This window comes from Mesocricetus auratus, unplaced genomic scaffold (assembly GCF_017639785.1).
Source record: "Mesocricetus auratus isolate SY011 unplaced genomic scaffold, BCM_Maur_2.0 Super-Scaffold_100004, whole genome shotgun sequence".
NCBI classification, from domain to species: Eukaryota; Metazoa; Chordata; class Mammalia; order Rodentia; family Cricetidae; genus Mesocricetus; species Mesocricetus auratus.
Window position 1 is genome coordinate 107,027,878 of NW_024429189.1, and position 20,251 is coordinate 107,048,128.

Consider the following 20,251-nt stretch of genomic DNA (forward strand, 5'->3'; position numbering starts at 1 on the left):
TGAATAGAAAGCAGGTTCACAAATGATTTACTTAGGAGAAAGGACATAGGAATAGGAGAAAGATAAAAATATTGAAGAACGCAGTCTTCTCAGGAAGTAGGAAGGCTTTTCTTTTCATGTGCACTTTTACATAAGGAAGCAAGTTTCATGTACTACTACAAAAGTGTGCCTAAGTGCATACCCCTACTTTAGAACCAGGTGGATATCATTAATTACTTCCATTTAAGAGATTCTCCTGAAATAAAAAGGTTTAAGAGTAACTAGAATCTTTTTCTTACATGTTTTTCTGCCGTGAGCATGGGTTGAGACAGACACCATTATCCTAGAATATCTGCTAGAGATGGCTCTGCTGGGATTAAATTATTTTAATTTGGGTGCATGAATAAATATTGACAGTTGCAGAGCACTGAGATTCCTCTGCCTCATTAACAGGATATTAAGACTGTGATTTCCAGGTATACCTTTTTCATCAGTTTCCTGCTGTTGAGTTAGGAATTACTTTGGACTTGTGAGTTTCCCCCTAAGGAAGTGAATTTAAGTGAAGGATCTTGTTTCCATATTTACTCAAATGGTCATTCCCTTTAATGTCTTTATTTCCTTGATTCTTACAAGTTCTTGACTGTGTTCTTTCTAGGAAACTTTTTGTTTTTCTTTGAATGCTAGTTGTCTGTCTTAGGAGTATGTGGTTATTTTCTCTTCATTAGCTGTCTTTAGTTTATACATGTGTTTGGCAGTTGTTTGACCTTTTAAATTCCCCTCCAAAAATGGGTGCTATCAGAGTGGAAGGTGAAGCGAACCCTTGATAAGAGATGTTCTGACACCCATTGTTCTTTTGCTGACTTCCGGGACTGACCCATTGAATGGAAAGTAAGACTCTTAGCATTTTCACGTCTATTGAAAAGTCAGTTTCTTAGCCTTATTAAGCAGTGCAGGTTAAACTCCAAGGTGGCTGCTCCATCTTTCAGAGAAAAGGAAAGTAGAACTAACTGATAATCTCTCAGGAATAGGTGGGTTGTTTTCAGTTACTGCAGATCAAACACCTGGATTAAATTATTTCTCCAAATAGTTCTTTCTAGAAGCCATTTTCAGTTGAGAGTTGATTCTATTTAAAAGGGAAATTTTTGCCTGACCAAATTCCTGTGGGCTTATATCCATATTTAATCAGTTCTGTCTCCATTCAGCTGCCTGAAAGCCTTCAACAAAAATGAAAGATAAATGGGCAATTTGGGTTGTAGGTATCTAAAGGAAAGCAGGCTGATCTGGGAGCTGGGTGCTCTGGGGGCTTGCATTCCCCAGGCTGCAATTTGTCATGCGACTTCATATTACCTGCTCTGTGCTTTGGTTTCATCTCACGGGAAATAAAGGTAGCAAGAATTTATTGAATACCAATTATGTATTCTGCGCCCCCACCCCGACAAGCTGTGAATTAAAATGTAGCCAAATTGTGCCAAAAATGTGATCTATCCTGCCTTGTCATCTTCCCTTTCACAGACAAATACACTCTTTTTCAAACGTAAATTACATGATTTGTTTGTATGTGGGGGTTAGGAGAATACGCACACATCTTGATATAAGTCTGGCGGTCAAAAGGCAATTTACAGGAATCAGTTTTCACCTTCCACCATGTGAGTGCCAGAGTCCAAACTTCAGTCTTCAAGCTTAGCACTCTGGCAGGCCAGGGACATATAAACTCTGGGGCGAGCACAAAGGAGGGTGGGGGTCCAATTTCTCCTATTCTCAGGCACCTGAAATCCTGCTGGCTTCAAGTGGACTTACTTTATTTAATGTGTGTCCCCTGACTGCTTTCTGTACCACCTCTAGCAAGGTTAAAATGCCAAGAGTTAGTTCAGATTGCTTTCCTGCTATGTATTCCAAAGGAGACTAACTAGAAAGGGATAGTTGCTCAAGTTGAAGGAGGGGAGGCTAAGCGGCTTTTGTGATGTGAAGGGCGGGACTGGAGTCTCACAGCAGGAAGGACTCAAAGTCTGTGTGTGGTGTGGAGGGCAGCTGAGTCTAAGCATATGGGCTTCAGAATCTTCCCTTGATCTGAGCTCTCTCTTGGGCTTTGCCACAAGACTATTGACAAATCACTTAATGTTTCTGAGTTTATTAGCTCAGAGCATGACTCATAGTAACTGCCCAGCAAAGTGATAGCTGCTCTTACAAAGATGGAGGGGGGGAGCATTTGGGCATGTGGTAAAAAGAAGTATTACTCAGTGGTGGTAGGATAGGGCCAATAACGTGGTTTTTTACAGTTTTCACATTTTTCTTTGGAGTTAGTTGTTCTAACTGGAGTAGAGATGGGTGTGCAGAGGAGGCAGGAGAATATTTGTTTCCTGTCTTCTTATATCACAGGGCTTCAAGTTCCCTGCATTTAAAATCTAGTTGAGCCCAAAAGATATTTGATGTTATTTTGCATTTCTTTGTGTTTTGTAAGATCGTCCAAGAATCTAACATTTTTCCTGAGAAAATGTGTTTCAGAAAGGAAACAACCAGCTTGGAAATGGACCACTTTGATAACCTAGTTTTAGAGCCCGGGGACAGTTGGAATTTGTCCCATCAGAGGAGTTTGTGTTTTTCCCTGTGAGATGTGTCTTTTGTCAAAATTAGGGAACATTACATTTGGAATCAGGTATATCCATGCAGAAAAATAAAAACAAATGCCCCCACCTTCTTGCAGATCACTTTTACTATACCCAGGTAAAGCCACAATCACTAATGGTTACACAAGGGATCATTTAATCCAGGTCTCCAAACTTACCTATACCTAGGCTATCTCGTTTATCCTCCTCACAGGTACTCATTGACTACCTTGTAAAAGACACTGCTACTAGAGATGATGCCAAACCACCTCCACCTGTGATGTTTTGACATTAAATCTGGGGACACATCAAAGTTTATTTAAGTTAGAAACATTGCTGATGGTCTTCTATCCCTTGAGGCTAGCTAGTGATGAGAATAAAATCTTTATGGTGCTGGGGGAAGAAAAGGTAGCTCTGGCTTTGGTATGGTAAACAGCTTGACCTGCTTGCTATCAGTTGAGACACTGTATTGCAAGTCACTGAAAACTTAGCTGCATTGCCCAGTCGACAGTTGGAATGGATGGGCTGATGTGATAACTTCAAACATACAGACCAAATGGCTTCAGGTAAAGCGTCAGATAGTCACTTGTCAGCAGTGGATGCCGTTTCCTCTGCTCTCTGTCCTGGCATTTGCAGTGTCAGCAGACTCCTTAAGTTATATACAGTGGACCCTTGGGAGCCCTGACTTTCCTTTTAGGCAGTAGCAGTACACATATTCCTTCCATTCTCCATTCACACAGTGTTCCAGGGAGGGGAGGCCTCTTCCTAGAAGCTTCTGCACCCTCATTTGTTTAAGCTTGAATGGATTCTCACTCCAGAAGCTATTGTACAAAGATGGGGAGATAAGCTACCCCTAGGAGCTGTACTTGAAGTGGACCCTCCTAGAAACTGAGGGGCACACCCCAAAGGAAACAAAAATCTTTAAATTAGAGAAGGAAGCAGGGGATGTTAGAGATGATCATTTCTGAGGATTTGGGGTACTGAAACTTGGGTGTGTTTTATAAATTTATAGACTTGAAGCTACTCTGTTTCTCTCCTTTCCCTTTTTTTGTTTTTTCTTTTCTTTCTTCTTTGCCAGAGTTTCTGTTAAAGTTGCCAAAACATCTTTGAAGGATTTTTCTGTTTGTAGACCCTTGAGTCTATCCGCCGCCTCCCCCCCTTCTGTCAACAGGTAGTGATGCATGTCAGGGCACATCAGTACTGCATCTAAGCATGAGCCTCTGCAATGTTAATAAAACATAGAGTGCACATTCAGCTATCTGGGATTCTGTGAAGTCAGGCCAGATGCTTAATGCACCAGTTAGAGACTGTACCACATCTTTCTGAACAATTCCACAGAGTATTGGAGAAATAATTAGATTTTAGCAGGTCACAGATGCCATCGAATACTAAAGAGGGTTTCAAAACATTATATTAAACAGTTCTTCTGTTCTGATTTTAACTTTTAGTCAACACTTAAAATGTGCCTTACAAACAATATATATTCCGTTTAACTATATTTCCAAAACACATTGCATTGGAGTGAGATCTGTTATTATAGGACTTAAATCAAAACAAAATCAGAGTGTCTATTCCTTGCTCACCTCCCCGTACCTTGCCCTTCCCCCACAAGCAAGGTAGAGTGCTGTACTCCTGAGATTAGGGGGCAGGTAGCTGAAGTGGGGCAGGAGAACAAGAGAAGTGCTTTATTGGTCCCCAGCAAAGAAAGGAGGACTGTGGCTCACAGTAGATTAGGAGTTCCTTGCACAGCATGGGGACAGGGTGAGGCTAGGGAGAGAGGGGATAGCTTGAGATGGCTCATTTTCTTCCTTCCTTAGGGCCTTCCTGAATGGCCGTACAGATGGTGGATCCCAGCTTTTGGGGACCCTGCCTTTGACTTGACCTCCTTTCACTCTCCCAGGGTCATCCTTAATGCTTTCCTTTAAAATGGAGAAACAAAAACAAACAAACAAAAGCAGAGACTTTGAAATGGACCTTTAAGGCAGCAGAGCCTGGGAGCAAGCAGGGCAGAGGCTTTCCACTTGGCCCTAGGGAAAGTTTGAGTTTTCTGAGCCTCCTCTCACATACCAGGACAGGCCCCGCCTAAATTTGCTTCCAAAAACTGGTAAGAGTTTACTGTTAAACTCAAGAATACAGTGGGCTCAAATAGCTGAAACCCATGTCTAGATGCTTTTCATCTTCACAGGAATGAATGGGGCCTGGATAGTTTCAAAACAAGCAATCCACTGATGTTAAATTGACCTGTAAGACCTACCATTTTATGTCTGGGAATAAAATAATTTGAACAGTGTTTTTGCTGGTTGTCTTGAACCTTCAGACCTAGAGAGAAACTTCACCAAAGGTTGGTCCTTGAGACCTAATTACAAACCAAAGAACCAAGTCTTTATCTCTGGCAATGATTGGTTTATGACAGGGCTGGAGAATGGCTAACTGAAGGTGCACAAGCCAACTAGATATCACACAAGTGGCCAACCCCAAGCCTTGTGACTTTATGTAACTGGTTACTGCTGCTTTAATCTGGACGGAAGTTATCACAATTTGCAAACCACCCCATTGTTTTCCTGTTTCTGGCATTTTGGTGCTGATTTTGAGAAAACAAGCTTTCTGAGAAATTGTCAATTTTTACTTTTTTCTGAAACTGACTCTGTCGATACCCAATGCTTGAGATTGCCTCCTTTTAGAGATTATTACTTCCCTGCAGTCAAGATTCTTTAAATTAAGTAAATATATTGTTGAAAGAAACACATCTGAAGTCGAATTAAGGGCTATATCAGCCTGCATCTATTTATAAATGGTGAAACCTTTCTCTGGGCCTCTCTAGAGAAGCAGATTGACTTCAATAGTGTTTTTCTTCTTTATAAACTGGTAGGAGTTGAGTGTTCACAAAATGATTGAAAGATAAGGTGTCTTCCGCTCATTTGATTTCATGTAATTCAGTGTTCTACAATGCTATCTATTCTAAATAACAGTAAACTAAAAATTAAGTCATGTTAAGCTCTGGGAATTTTTCTGTGACATGAAAGCACTTCAGTATTTGAACACTATTCATGGCAGGCCTGTCACAAATTTATTGGACTTGTTTAGTTTATGTTAAGGTCATTAGTTCTCAATTTGAAAACACTTTAAAATTTACTAGCTAAGTTTTTATTTCTGTTTCTAACATTAAATTGTATTATTGCTGCACTTTGACAAATAGTCTTTAGGCTTCCTGTGCTTAAAAATTAAGTTCTAGATCGACAAGTTTTAAGTGTATGTATCACCAAAATTCGCGTATACTTTAATTAATTTTATTCTTACTTTAGAATGTTTGAAAAATTTAGAATTGAAAAATGCTTCTTTTTAAAGTTATTAATTTTCATTTTGGAAAATTTCATGATACTTCCTAATGGATTTTAAATTCCCACATTTACACAGAAGAAACACGCGATTCAGAGTCACTTAGGATGCAATCCTGTGTCTTCTTCAGGAGCCTAAGGAGCAGACTTCATTGGGAAGTGCCTATATGCAACTCTGTCTTTTTCTTTCTCCCCAGGGCAAGTCAGAAATCGCTTTACAGATCACACCCTATTGTTACCTTGTGAAGAATTAGGACAGGCCAAATACCATATGCAAGTTATACATTTGATGCTCTGGATCCTAGGCTGATAATGATTTTTGTTTTGTTTTGTTTTGTTTTGTGTTTTGCTACCAAAACTATTTTAAAAATAGGATTTAGAATATTTAGCTGTTTTATTTTATCTAGAATTTTAGGTGCTGTAAAACTTCAGTTAAAGGCAATACTCATACACAGTAATTATGTAGAAATATTGCTACTACTTATTGTTATTAGAGTTGCTATTTGTTTCTTACAAGCAATTTTTCTTATATTTTTCTTGTGTGCATTCAGTAGAGTTCTCTAACAAAGCAGAACGATCCTTTCTGCTAGAGAGTAGGAATAAATTATCAGAAAAGCAATTGTAAGGGACTGTTAAGTCATCTTTGCATCTTCTTGGCTGTTTTAATTCAAAGATTTGCGTTTCCCTAGAGAGATATGACTATTGTATTGAAGAAAATAACTTAAAGAAAGCTAAGAAAACGATTTGCCTATGTAACTCAGACTCTGGACAGTGAGGTGGCACTTGCCTTAACTCTGACCCACATGTTAGCAGGACACAGCAGACTCCTGCAAGTTGTCCTCTGACCAAATTTAATTAAAATTAATGGAAACTTTGACTTACTTTTATTTGGTATTTGAATGTTAAAAGAATCAAAATACATCATAAAATATTATAATCTCAATATATTTGAGAAAAAAGAAATGTTAGGTGACCAAGATCCAGTTTAAATAGCAGAGAAATATAAGCACTACAAAATATATACACCTGTAGTCCATCTCGTAGCCCCTGTAGAATTCCTAGTCATTCATATTCTACAATTTGCATTTCAAACTCTCCTTCTCTTTGCTTCTTGCTGCTACAGGAGCTCTTTTTGCTTAGGGAAGAACTCCTGAATGAAGAATAGCTACTTCCACCTCCTTTCTGAAAGAACATCTATCTAACAGTTGCCTCGCAGATGCTAGTCTAAGAAGTGTTATGTGAATGCTGACAGTAATATTAAAGTGTTGTTTGTGTGTACCTACTATCTGTGGTCTAAGACAAACTGTTCATATACAGTTTTTTTTAATGTTTGTACTTTTACTAACTCACTAGCATTCTCTTTGCTTAGATTAATTTTACTGTCATCTGCTAGATATCTGAATTTCTTGGAAATGGGTGGTAAATCTTGTCTAATTTCTTATGTGGAGAGTGATCCACAGAAATTTAGAGCAAAAAGTGTGAAGAGGGGAGGAAGTGGAGGGAAGGGAAGGGAAGGGAAGGGAAGGGAAGGGAAGGGAAGGGAAGGGAAGGGAAGGGAAGGGAAGAGAAGAGAAGAGAAGAGAAGAGAAGAGAAGAGAAGAGAAGAGAAGAGAAGAGAAGAGAAGAGAAGAGAAGAGAAGAGAAGAGAAAGCTCTGTTTTCTCTGTGTTTGCTCCAGGCCGAACTTTTCAATAAAAGTTCATTGACTACGAAGCTTAGTGTCATAAATCTGGTCATTTCCACTGAACTCTTCATTATCCAAAGACTTAACGAACTTTCTGAAATTGTTTCACCCACTAAACATAGATTGTAGGCAGCCCCTAAGCCATCCCATGACAGCTAGCTAAACAAACTTTCAAAGAATCCCAAAGCAAAGACACAGAAATCTGTCGTTGGTCTGTGACTGAGGTAAAAAATGATGTGACCAATACAGTCTGGGCTGCTCATTTGAAATGAGACTGAGAACAGCTTTGGAGGGAAAGCCCTTGAAGAGATAGAAAAGTCAGAGAAGCCAAAGTAGCAAGTAGTGCATCACCCTGTGTTGAGAAGAGGCCTGGTTGGTAGATCTTGAAGTCTTTACTAGTTACTCTGATTTACTCTGATGGTAGTGTGAGCAAGGAAGAAAAAGGGAATTTCTAAAGAATGTTGACAAGACATATTCCCTACACCATTCAAGTAGTGAACTTTTGGAGAAGATAGGCGAGGTTAATAAACTACAAAGGTCAATGGAGAAATTTATGATGATCTATAGATTTAGACAAAATGATAATGTAAATGTAGGAAGATGGGCTTTCCAATAATTAAAATCAGGTGGTCAGAGTGGTAGAAAGCTAAGGGTAAACTCAATTAGCAATGAACGTATTGGTGAAGAGGGCTTAGGGCACATAGACATGGAGCTATATCTTTGCTTCAAAGTACTAAGAAATATGACCTAACATAGATCATGCTCTTCCTAGGGAAAAATGTAAGTCTTTTCCAAAGCTTCGAGTTTCAAGTTTACAGGTGACCTGGGATCCTGAAGTCATTAATCAGTTCTGCAACCAGCAATGCCTCCACTGAGAAATGGCCTGCTCTCTATGGAAAGGAGTCTCCGTTTTAGGAGAGTGAAAGCTAATGCTTGTCAAGAAAGCCATTATTAAGCCTTGACTTCTAACTGGAGTATGTGCATGAGGATATGGGTTACAGCCAAATCACCTGCTGGTTCTGGTGTAAGGGGCAGCTTTCGGAGACTTCTGGTTTGTGTCCAGATTAACATCTTGTCCAACATTCCAGAGCCAACAGAATATAAAGCAAGACAAATATATAGATCTTAGATCAAAGAATAAAAATGCTATAGGAATCATCTTAACCTTTGTCAGAAAGTGCATGAAAGCAAATATTTAAAAGAAAGCTATACTCATTAGGGGTATGCTGAATATACCAGAATCCTAATATATATTTCTGTTTACACTCAGCTCTTCTGAATATCATTCATCCCTTTCATTTTCTTTTCAATGAATAACATCCTTCATTAGTAAACAAAAATGTGATTTTCTTAACTCATTATTTTTAAAAAGCCAATTATCCTATTAATTTCAAGGATTGATTCCTTTAGGGAAATTCCCTAATTGCAGTTTTCCCTTCAATATTTGTAATAAAACTAAATGGCATGTTTTAAGAGAGGAGGAACAATGTCTTAGACATTTTCACGAGCTTTAAAGACTTTTAAAAATGAATTGGCCCATACTGTTTACATTGTACAACAGTCAACTCTATATTCACTCTGAATTTCACTACTATATGATACTGTTATGGTGGGAAGTTGGAAAATAATGATGATAAGAGACAAGATATATAATCTTAATTTCTACTAGTTAGGCTATTTTTACAATTTAGCCCTATAGAACAAGTATTACAAATATATCAGTATTTATAATTACCCATAAGTTGTAGTTAATAAAAAGGAATTACTATTTCTTGATAACTAAATTATTCTTTAATTAATGGCAAGACTCTCTTCTTAGCAGCATTCCTTCATAACTCTCCTGCTGCACTAGAGAGAGTGTCTCTGGCTTATTTTAAAAATTATTTTTTAAAAACCATTTTCACTACTTGTATGTCTGTCTGCCTGGTTTTGTGTCCTTTTTGCATGTAAATACAAGTGCCTTTGAAAGCCAGAAGTGGGTGTCAGACTCCTGGAGTTGGAGTTCCGGGTGATCATAAGAGGCTGACAGGGTGCTAACACCTGAACTCCAGCCCTCTGCAAGAGAAGGTCCTCGTGCTTCCAATCACTGAGCCATCCCTCCTGATGGCAGTTCTAAAAAGTGTATTGCGAAATTATTCTCTTTGTAAGATCGTTTTGAAATGTAATAGTGGAATTCTGTAGCACCAACTCTAACTGGTCTTAATAATAAGAAACCAGAGTCAGATATTGGGGGGGGGTGCTGAAAGATCAGAAAAGCAGAGCAGCCAGCCACTAGCTCTTACCAATAATACCTCAAACGGAAGGGGCGATCCTGTCTTCACGAATCCTCAGACTGAATGCTCAGACTGCTGCCTCAGACTGCATCCTCAGACCACTTCAGATTGACTGCTATTTAGACTGTCCTAAGTGCCTGTCTCTTCTGACTTAATATTCCTCTCTCTGCCCAGCACATCACTCCTGTCTCCACCTCCTTAGTGCTGAGATTAAAAACTTGCTGCTCCAAGTGCTAGGAACATCTTTGTGTGAGCTCTGTTTCTCTTTTAGACTGGGCCAATTTCATTTAGCTCAGGGTGGCCTTGAACTAACAGATCTGTCTGCCTCTCTCTCCCAAGTGCTAGGATGCAAGGTGTGTCCACCACTGCCTGACCTCTATGGCTAACTAATGTGGTTAGCTTTGCACTCTGATCTTCAGGCAAGCTTTTTTTTTTTTAAATATTTATTTATTTATTACATATACAGTGTTCTGCCTACAAGCCGGAAGAGGGCACCAGATTGAATTGTAGATGGTTGTGAGCCACCATGTGGTTGCTGGGAATTGAACTCAGGACCCCTGGAAGAGCAGTCAGTGCTCTTAACCTCCCAGCCATCTCTCCAGCCCCTTCAGGCAAGCTTTATTTGTTAGATCATAAACAAAATATCACCACAGAATTCCAAATAGTTTAAATGAAGACATTTCATTTAAGGGCAGCTCTAGATTTAGCTAATCTCTTGACCTAGTTAGTGGTTTGCTTTGCTTAAGGCAAAGCAGTTTTCTCTGTAGGAACTGCATGCAAAACAATAGCCAGGGACTTCATGTCTCCATGTGGCTTTTGAAGGTCAGGGAAACTTTTCCCATTAACTTTGCTGACCCGGCTTTCCTTCATATTTTCTGGCTGACACTGGATCATATACCAGTGCCCAATGTGACTGACTGGATGATGGGACCTGTTTCCCTGGAAGAGTGTCAGCAGTAGACGAAGAGGAACCAGATATCTGGAAGGAGAAGGTAGAGGACATGGGGGTAGTCAGCCATCCCTGACAACTCTGCAGATTGGTTCCCAGAAACAGCACCAAATTCTTAATTGCTGGGTCTCTTGCTAGATTTGCTAACCTACTGAGGGTGGAGTGTTTTTGTTGTACCCTTGGTGTTCTGCTCCTGTGGGGTTGCTCGTCGTTTCAGAGGGTGTGAGTCCTTTGGATTTTGTCTTTTTGAAATGTGGCATATATTTTTTTTTGCTTTCTGAATTATATGTATTCTTTGTGATGCATTGTAGCAGGTATTTATATATTCTGAGTAATAATTGTCTGTCTGTATATTTTTATTGGTGTATTGTATGCTAATATATGATTTTGTGCTTATTTTGTTGTTTAATAACAAAAAATGTTTCTGGGGCTGAGATGTAGTTCAGAATGCTTGTCTATCATGTGCCATGCCCTGGGTTTAATACCTAACACTGAAAACAAACAAACAATAAACAAACCCTATAACTTAAATTTTTACGTTCTTTTTGTCTTATTCACAGCAATCATTTGTGACATTCGGACATATTATTGTCTTTTCATTCTCACTCATGCAGTTTTCCAGGGTCCTTATGGGTTGTTATCATAGCACTGACTGCCAGAGTAGAAGAGGGCACTTGATTGTCTAGTGTGGTGAAGGACAAATATGATTTTCAGTCATGTGACATGCTGATACTTTTATGAACAAATGTTGGTTTTGGACAATATTCTTATTTATATAACCATATGAGGGATTTATTGGTTTTACTTAATAAATATATATATTTAAATGTATCTCTTTTAATGTCTTACATAATAAAAAGAAGAAATATAACATTAAAAGAAAGCTTTGGGAGTGGCCTTCATAGTCTGTAAGAATGTAGGGAAATCTTGTAACTCCAACAATTGAGAACCACTACTGGGTATGAATACCGGTGTGTAATTCATAAATTCCTTTATTTAAACTTGTATGTTCAAAAATTGAAACATATCCTTGGGAAAATATAATTGTGAAGACAATTATGTTCCTATACACATTTGTACGTTAATAAAGTGGAACAGAAACAGTGAATCTGACTTTTCTCCTCTTGACATTGCCCATCCTTTGCAGTCAGCCATTGACAGAATGAGTATTATAACATAGCAGAAATAACCTGGATTTTTTTAGATCAGGTATACCTAGATTTAGAACTCAGCAGGGAAACCATTTAGGATAATGATTCAATCTCTACATAACTCAATTTCACTGAGCTTTGTTCCAGAATTTTTTACAAATCTAATTTTTAGTATTTTCATAAACATTAAAAGTAACTGAGGGACATATATGGCTGTCAGGAACATTGGTATATTGTTTTGTGATTTTCAGCATGTCCCTTTATGTGAGGTCCTTTTAGTCCCTAGACTCAGAAAAATGAACATTAAAAGATCAAACTTGCAGGGGCTGGAGAGATAGCTCAGAGGTTAAGAGCACTAGATGCTCTTCCAGAGGTCCTGAGTTCAGTTCCCAGCAACTACATGGTGGCTCACAACCATCTAAAATGAGGTTTGGTGCCCTATATGCCAGAACACTGTACACATAGTAAATAAATAAATCTTGGAAAAATTAAAGAAAATGATCAGACTTGGAACCTGTCAATTACAAAACAATATTTTAAATGCCAATAATTTGGGACAGAGTACTACACAAGCGTGACAGAATGTGTGACGGTACTTTCTGTACATGTGTGCCCATGACCTCAACACTGCATTTTTTCCCTAACTCAGTAATGTCTGCTCCGGGGAGCTCCTGTCAGGAAGATGTTCATTGAAGAGTTATTTAGAAGACAAAAGAAAATCAGAGGAGTGAGATGCCCACCACACACTGTACCTATAGAGACAATCCTTTCACTCCTTTTTATGTTTGAGGTTTCAGCAAATGATATTGGAATGCACTGGTTGTGTAATAATGAGAACTAAGAATGTAAAACTATGAGCTTTATTATTTCAATGATATTAAAAACAAAATTTTAATATGAAAATAGAAGAAAATACATGGAAGTGTTAACAGTGTTTTTTTTCTCTGAATACTGTCATGCATTTTTTAATGCTTACTTTGCAATTTTTCATTAATAATTCTGTACTGTTTTCAGTCTTAAAATTGTTATTTAAAAACATCTTTGAGAAAGATTGAATATTTTTTCATTATAGCCTTCTTATCACTAAGGTTAGAAAGAGCCCCTAAATGAAAGTAGAGGCTAATCGATGTTTGATTGTATGTCTTTCCTACTAGGAAAAGTGGGATGCAGCTGAGCAGTGCTCAGGGATGCAGGACTTCAAAAGCACCTACTGCATACATATTAATAGACCACGTATCCAACTGATTAATATATGCTAAGGGTATATGTTAAAGCCAGGCACCTAGTTCATTGACCAGATTTTACATGTCTGAATTCATTTGTGAGAGGATTGCTTGATCGATGTGTGTCCTTGACTATGTCTATATGTAAACTAGGAATAGTAATGTTCTCTGTGCCATATGTTGTTGTGAGTTTCTACTCTCAATAAACTGACTTACTAGATTTAAAATTGTTATCACAGTGTTGGCATATAATAATCTCTTACTGAAACTTCAATTGTAGTCAATTCCATTAAGTCTTTAGTCATTTTGGGAGGCAGAAGCAGGAGGACATGAGTTGTAAGGCAAGCTGGGCTTCATAGAGAGACTTCTCAGAAAATAACACAGTAGCAGCAATTAGAGAGTCTAATTGGCTATTTTGCTTAAAATAAGTGCCCCCAAATAACAGTAATATCCTATTCTGTTAAGACTCGGTAGTTAACAGGTTGATCTCTGTTCCATAAGCTTTGGCTTGGAAGCTTACCTATGTGTGGGTGGGTGTGCTTCTGAAATGCCTCACCCCGTAGCTGCTAAATTCTTCTGGTTTTTCCTGGGAGCTCAGATAGAGCTGTGCTATGTTTCCAGTCCACTTAGGCTTTATTTTAGCACAAAGGCTGGGCTTCAAGTGCAAACATCTTAGGAGAACCAGGCAGGATGCCTTGCATTTTTATAACTTTCCCTCAGTAGTGACTAGTACTACTTCTCTCATAGCTAACAATCCATCTAAATCTGAGAGAACTCATGGATTTTTATAAACCTGTATCTAATAGAGAAGTCACATGGCAAGACTAGCATAAATGGTTGTAGGTGTGATTGAAAGACGCAGTCACCATAATAGCACTCAGTTGACCTATAGATAACACAATATTCTTGACATCTTCATCCATCAATTTCAGCAGTGCCAAATTTTGTATTAGAACTGTCATAATTTTTTCTAGAAAATATAGATTATGGGAACTTTTTTATCATTTGCCATTCCCTCTCATTAAACTCCTCTATTTCTCACTGCCTCTGTCTCCCAATTTCATGTGCACTTTTTTTTAAATCACTGAGTCCATTTTGTGTTGCCAGGATATACATGAATATAGAACAATTTACTGGAACATAGGTTACCTATCAGGGGCTGCACACCCAAAGAAAACTATGTCCTCCCCTGTAAAGAGAAGCCTTCCAGCCAGCCTGGTTCCAGAGCCGCATCAGTCCCAAATGAACACACAGGGGGCTGTATTAATTATGAAGCTGTTGGCCTTGCTTGTTTCTTACTGGCTAGCTCTGACTTAAGCATTTATCCCATAATTGTTAATCTAAGTATTTCTCTTACCGGAGAAGTTTACGGGCTTCTTATCCCTATGGCGGTTACATCTTCACTCTCTGTGTTTCTCCTACCCAGAGTCCTCCTGGACTCCTAGTCCCATCTATCTTGCTTCCCTCTTGGCCAACAGTGCTTTATTGACATATACACAGGACTTCCCTCATCACTCCCTGCCCCCCCCCATACCCAGTGACAATCCATTGCCAATGGCTTTTTTAGCTAAGGGTGTGGCTTCATGAAGCCCTCACCCATCCATGCTGGAATTTTGGAGACTTGATTTTGTGTAGGTCTCATGCCTGTCATCAGAGCTGCTTTAAGTGTGTGTGCCCATTGGTCCTGTCACATCTGGAGAACACAGGGAAACATTTCTCTTTAATACTTTCCACATTTTTCTTTCTTTAATGAATGATCACTCATTATTAAGAAAAAAATCATTGACTGAAAGAAAACACAACTCATATCTAGAATAGACAGTGGATGAGCACAGAAGTTCTAAGTGGAACATCCTAAGCTTGAGGACCTGTCCAACTCTTTTCTCACTTTGGTCATATCTAGTGTTGGGATCTTCAGAATTCAAGGGAGGAAAGGAAGAAAACAAACACACTGTATCCACAAATATTTCTAGGTTAAATGTGGGTGTTCCTCAGGGCCAGTCCCACATGCCAAATATAACAAATTAAATGGTAAAACATAGTCCTCAGAGCCTGGTCTTTAATACTGTGGTTGTAAGCCACCAGTGAGCCAGTGAGCCAGTGCTGGAGTTCACTGTTGGTGAATCTGCTCTGTTCATCTGTCAAGGAAGGCAGATGCAGGGAAATATGCCAGTGCATTTAATATTGATAAGACCCATGCAAATATCTTAGTAAATGAGGCAGTACTCTCCAGATTTTGGGACATGGCCAAAGAGGCTGTTTGTACCCCCCAAAACTTTGGCACTACCCCTGATCTTGTGCAAAGCCATCTCTTTTGAATTAAACATGCCTTATTCTGAAAGATGCCAGGCCTGGCCCTTTGGAACATTAACTTATCTTTGCAGCTGTAATGTATTTCTTCCCTTCAAATGGAAACACTTCATTTTCAAAAGGAAAGAGCATTTCAGGTTTGATGTGAGAATAGAATGTAATATGGAAGCCAAGGATTAGTTTCAAAGAAGAAGAGGGCTTTATAGCATTCCCGTTCCCCTTCAAGTGGAGATGTTGCTTTGTAGATTGAGTGATGTACCTGAAGTGATGCAGGCCAGAGTGTCATCTGATGACCTGAAGGAGTTAATGCAGTTGCTCAAATACATTAATTTGCTGCTGGAAGCAGTTCATAGGATACTAGCTTTTTTCCCCCTCCTCAATGTAACTTTCATTATTGAGTAAATATTATGCTTTAGTCTGTTCTCTAAGTGTGTTGGTTATATTTAGTCACTTAATACTTTGACACCCCAATCAGGAAGTTAATGTCATTGCCCCTCCCTTTCGACAGACAAGAACAAAGTGCTTCAGAGACTTGCCAAGGGTCATACAGCATGACAGCGAGGCTTCACACCCAGATTGAGCTTTGCCCCAAAGTTCCAGATATGCTTATGAGTTATTTTTTTAAAGTGACAGTGCTAGATAACTTTTCAAATACCTAGATCCAGAAGATAAAAGTAGATACCCACTTGAGATTCTGTCAACGTTCACATGCAAAAACCAAGAGCAGTGCTGGGTGTGCTGGAAGCAGGAAGTTGAGAATGAGGTCAGCCTGGGCTACATAGCAAGTTTGAAACTACCAGGGGCTACAAAGCAAGAACTTCTCAGGTGAAACAACACACAACCAGAAACTGCTATAAAAAAAAGTCAGTGTGGCCACGCGGTAGTGCACACCTTTAATACCATGCTTTTGAAGGAATACAAATCAGTACAGCCAACATGGAAGACCAGCGTGGTGGAGTTTCAAAAGATTAAAATAGAGCCATCATGTGATCTATAAACCCTATTACTAGGTCTGTGTGCAAAGGAAATAAATCAGCATATCCACAAGATGCCTACACTCCTGTGATCTCTGCAGCATTATTCAACATGGCTGAGATAAGGAATCAGCTTAAATATCTATCAGTGGAAAATGAGTAGATGATATGTTCATATTAGAAGTATATTCTTATAAAGAGAAAGAAATTTGGGCAACATGAAGAAATTTTAAGGACATTATGTTAAATGAAACAAAGCATTTACAAAAAGATGATCACATAATCTCATGCATAGGTGAAATCTAAAGAAAAAAAAGTTGAATTAAGAGAAGCAAAGATTGGAATGGTGATTTCCATTAGCTTGGTGTGTGTGTGTGTGTGTGTGTGTGTGTGTGTACAGTGACAGTGCTCAAAGGATACAACATTTCAGTTTCAGCCTAGTGTCATCTGAAAAGAGAGTCTGAACTGTGTGTAATTGTCTTTGTCAGGCTGACCTATGGGCATGTCTATGAGGCATGTCTTGATTGTTAGTTGATGTGGGAGGGCCCATTCCACCGTGGTAAGTACTATTCTCTGGACTGGTCCTCCTGGACTGTCTAGGGAAGCAAGCTGAGCCTGAGCCTGAGCCTGAGTTAGCCAGCAAGCAGCAGTCTTCTGTAATTCCTTCAGTTCCTGCTCTGGTTTCCTTCAATGATGGATCAGACCTGTAAGCCAAATTAACCCTTTCCTTACCAGGTTGCTTTTGATTGGAGTGTGTGATCTCAGCAACAGAACTAGAATATAGATGAGGAATAAGTTCATAGGTATTTTATGTAATGTGGCAACTGTAATTAATATCAACACATTATAGTATTTAATAAGAGTTAAGTATACACTATACTATATACTTAGTAATCACTGGGAGAATAGATTTTAAGTGTTCAAAGTAAAAGATATGTGAGGTAATTCAGATGTTAATTAGCTCAATTTATGTGTGTCTTAAAGCACTTTGTTACATACAATATATGTATACAATTTATGTTTGTCAAGAAAATATATGACCCAGATTGTAGTGGTACCCACCTTTAATACCAGCACTCAGGAGGCAGAGATAGGTGGATCTATGTGAGTTTGAAACCAACCTGGTCTACAGAGCAAGTTCCAGGATAGGCTCCAAAGCAACAGAGAAACCCTGTCTTGAAAAAACAAAAACAAAAATAAAAAAATAAAAGAATATATATGAAAAATATAAGCAAAATAAGGTTGAGGATAGAGGGGGTTGGAGAAATGGCTCTGCGGTTAAGAGTACTGGCTACTCTTCTAGAAGACCCAGCTTCAATTCCCAGCACCCACATGGCAGCTTACAATTGTCTATAATTCTAGTTCCAGGGGATCCGATGACCTTATAAGACACATATTCAGGCAAAACAACAATGCATATGAAATAAAAATAAGCAAATCATAAAATAAAAATCAAAATCAAATAAAATAAAAAATTGCTGTGCATCTCTGCTCATAGAAAGACCAAGAGTGCTGCCTCTAGACTCTCAATGTCTTTAGTTTGTCCCTCCATTTCTCACCATGTCATTAGGTGATATAACAGGTATCAGGTGTTTAGCGTGGTGTCTGGCATATGGTCATACCCAGTGGGCAATGTTCCCTATTATTTCATTTGTAGCAGATGCCCTGGTTTGGAGAAGCAATAAAAGAAACTATCTCTCAGAGAAGACAGAGCTGCCAATCTAAGGGGAAAACAGAATGTTTTAGTTATTCTTGGTTGTCAGTAGCCACAGATGCTGAAGAGAGTTGGGAAGTCAAATTCCTACCTTAAGATTTCTAATTTTTAATGTGAGTAAAACAACTTTTTTTGGTGAGTTCTATCTGTGTCCTTACATGACAGTTTTGATCAGTTCATGGGGGCTGTCTTACAATGCTCACTTAGGTTTGATGAGATGGAGTGTCCTGGTCACTAGTTCTGGGACAGAGCTGTACTTGCCATTTCTAGATCATTCTATAATTTCTATAATGATTTTGAGAGCCTCTTGTTTTATTTCCTAATATTACCTTACTGCAGTTCTCTGTCAGGGCTCTGGGACACAGGAAACACCCTTCTTTTTTTTTGTTTTTTTTTGGTTTTTCGAGACAGGGTTTCTCTGTATTGTTTTGGAGGCTGTCCTGGTACTCACTCTGTAGACCAGGCTGGCCTCGAACTCACAGAGATCCCCCTGCCTCTGCCTCCCTAGTGCTGGGATTAAAGGCGTGCGCCACCAGCGCCCGGCTAGGGAACATCCTTCTACTGTGTGGCTTTTCTCACCAGAGCTTGCTCTCATTGTCTTTCACATTCCTTCTCCAGCTTCAGCTCCTAGATAAAGTCTAACATTTAGATGGGGCCTGTGAGAGATGAGCCATACATTCTTGTAGATTTAAGTTTTATTAACTTGAATTTTCATTCTTACTTGACAGCAGTAGTGGCACATACCTTTAATTCTAGCTCTTGGAAGGCAGATGCAAGCAAAACTCTGTGAGTTCAAGGCTAGCCTGGTCTACCGAGTTTCAGAACATCCAGGGGTACACAGAGAAACCCTGTCTCAGGAAAAACAAAACAAAAACACCACAAAATCCTCACTCTTAAATGAGTGACTGATACTTAAAGATAAAACATCATACCTTAAAAATTAAGCTATATATTCTTTTCAAATATCTGATACATATTAATATTTTATTAACATTATATTTCAATACACTGGAAGTTTGCTAAGGTTAAAACTATTTAGGATGGGTCTTAAGTACCCTCCCCAAAGTTTTTAAGACAGTATTTCTCTGGGATCCACTGCCTGTTCTGGAGCTCACTCTGTAGACCAGGCTGGCCTAGACTCAGAGATCTAGCTGTCTCTGCCTCCCAAGTAGTGGTATTAAAGGCGTGGGCCACCACCACCTCACTGAGTCTTCAGTCTTTTGTTGTTGTTAGAATGGTTGATGGAGCAGGGCGGTGGTGGTGCACGCCTTTAATCCCAGCACTCGGGAGGCAGAGGCAGGCGGATCTCTGTGAGTTCGAGGCCGGGCTAGACCGATAGCCTCCGAAACAATACAGAGAAACCCTGTCTCCTAAAAACCAAAAAAAAAAAAAAAAAAAAAAAAAAGGTTGATGGACCAGGCAGCAGTTTAGAAAACGTGGGGGCTTGTGACAAAAAGGTACTACTAGGGAGTGAGTGACAGAGGGTAACAGAAGAAAAGGGCTAAGTGTTGGGAAAAAGGGCCAGTCAAATACACCCTGAGCAGAGCCAAAGAAACACACTTTGGCCCTGCAAACAGAACCAAAGAAATGTACCCTGACCCTGAAACCAGTGCCAAAAGAACACACTTTGTCCCTGGAATCAGAGTCAGTGAAAGAAATGCAGCCTGGCCCTAAAATTGGAGCCAAAAGGCTAAAAAGGACCAGAGAAAGAGACATACTTTGGCCCTGAAACCAGAGCCAAATCTGACCTTAATCCTGTGCAGAAAACTAACTAATCCTGGATCAGAGCTCTAGCCAATCTGAGCTCAGCACTGAAATCGGACCAATCCCTACCCTGGAAAAGCTTCCCCGCCCCCAAGAACCCCTATATAAACCCTGTGTATGTTCAGCGACCCTGGGCAGAGCAGAGCAGAGCCAGCAGCACTCTAACACTTGCGGGGGAAACCTTCCCTTGGCAGAGCAGGGGTTGTTACACTCAGCTCCCAGCTCCCTGCTCTCCAGAAGCAGAGCTGAACTGTTGCAACTTCCCCCAAGAAACCTCCTGCTGAGCAAAACTG

At 39.4% G+C, this 20,251-nt stretch overlaps 1 protein-coding gene across 2 annotated transcripts in view; it reads left to right on the forward strand.

The window, feature by feature from the left end:
* Positions 1-20,251, forward strand: part of Macrod2 (mono-ADP ribosylhydrolase 2) — a 1,968,454-nt gene that overhangs the window by 312,932 nt on the left and 1,635,271 nt on the right. The gene's annotated exons all lie outside the window — the stretch shown is intronic.